This window comes from Tachyglossus aculeatus, chromosome X1, assembly GCF_015852505.1.
Source record: "Tachyglossus aculeatus isolate mTacAcu1 chromosome X1, mTacAcu1.pri, whole genome shotgun sequence".
In the NCBI taxonomy this organism is placed as follows: domain Eukaryota; kingdom Metazoa; phylum Chordata; class Mammalia; order Monotremata; family Tachyglossidae; genus Tachyglossus; species Tachyglossus aculeatus.
In genome coordinates, this window is record NC_052101.1 from 104,359,472 (window position 1) to 104,360,525 (window position 1,054).

The window sequence follows — 1,054 nt, forward strand, 5'->3', positions numbered from 1 at the left end:
TACCTGGATTGATGTGACTCGATTGCTGGCTCAGTAATTGCCAAATGTATTTGGAATGTATTTGTATGCATGCTTGAGACAGAACACAGATTTCAAAATTGAGTTGATGATAGTTGGTTTTGTGTAAAATTGAGTTTGAATTCCAATCCCAGCCCTATCACTTACCTGCTGTGTGACCTTGGGCACCTCACTTAACTTCTGTGTGCCTCAGTTTCCTCATCAGCAAAATGGGGATTCAATACTGGGTCTCCCTCCTACTTAGACTATCAGCCCCATGTGGGACTTGATTATCTTTGATCTACCCTGGAGTTTTCCCTATCAGGATCTTATCTGGAGAGTTTCCAGTACTTTATCAGTTTCGGCTATGGAAGGGAGAGTCAAACTGAGACATATCCATTCCATTCCTAGTTTGGGCATTGGCTAGTGAGTGGAAGTCAATCTGCTACAAGTCAAAACTCACCTGAGCTGGGCAGCAGCGGCATGGGAGAGAATTGAGGGTGGAGACTCAAGCTTACTGCATAGAAGGAGGTAATGGTAAACAATTTCCATATTTTTATCAAGAAAACTATGTGGGTACACTACCAGAATCATTGCAGATGGAGGTTGGGTGCTCTGGGAGAGATGTGTCCATGGAATCACTATGGGTTGGGGAAAACTCGTCAGCATAAGACAAGACCCTGGAGCTTAGTACAGTACTTGGCACATAGTAAGCACTTAACAAATACCACAATTATTATTATTAGTGGTAAATGAAAAGTTTTCCAGAAAAAGGGTTTGTAGAAAAATGCCAAAGCCACACAGTCCAAACCATACCACTAGCAGTGTGAAGAACGGAAGTGCTATGTTTCCTCTTGGAATAGCCATTAAATAATAAGAGATGATATGGTTACTAGCTACACCTCAGTTTAGAGTAGGTATTTGAATGATCATAATGGAATACCTTATGGAGAACAAAATGGATTTTGAAAAGATAGAGCCCAGAACAAAGAATCAGAGAGAAGGAATATTTCTGTGGTTTAGGCTTTGGAAGAAAGGCTAAGGAAATTGATCTGAT

General features: G+C 40.9%; 1 non-coding gene across 1 annotated transcript; it reads left to right on the forward strand.

The window, feature by feature from the left end:
- Nucleotides 1–312: 312 nt before the first annotated feature.
- LOC119920118 lies at nt 313–450 on the forward strand. The gene has a single exon (XR_005447883.1). It is a non-coding gene; the product is annotated as a small nucleolar RNA SNORA7 (small nucleolar RNA).
- The last annotated feature ends 604 nt before the right edge of the window (nt 451–1,054 follow it).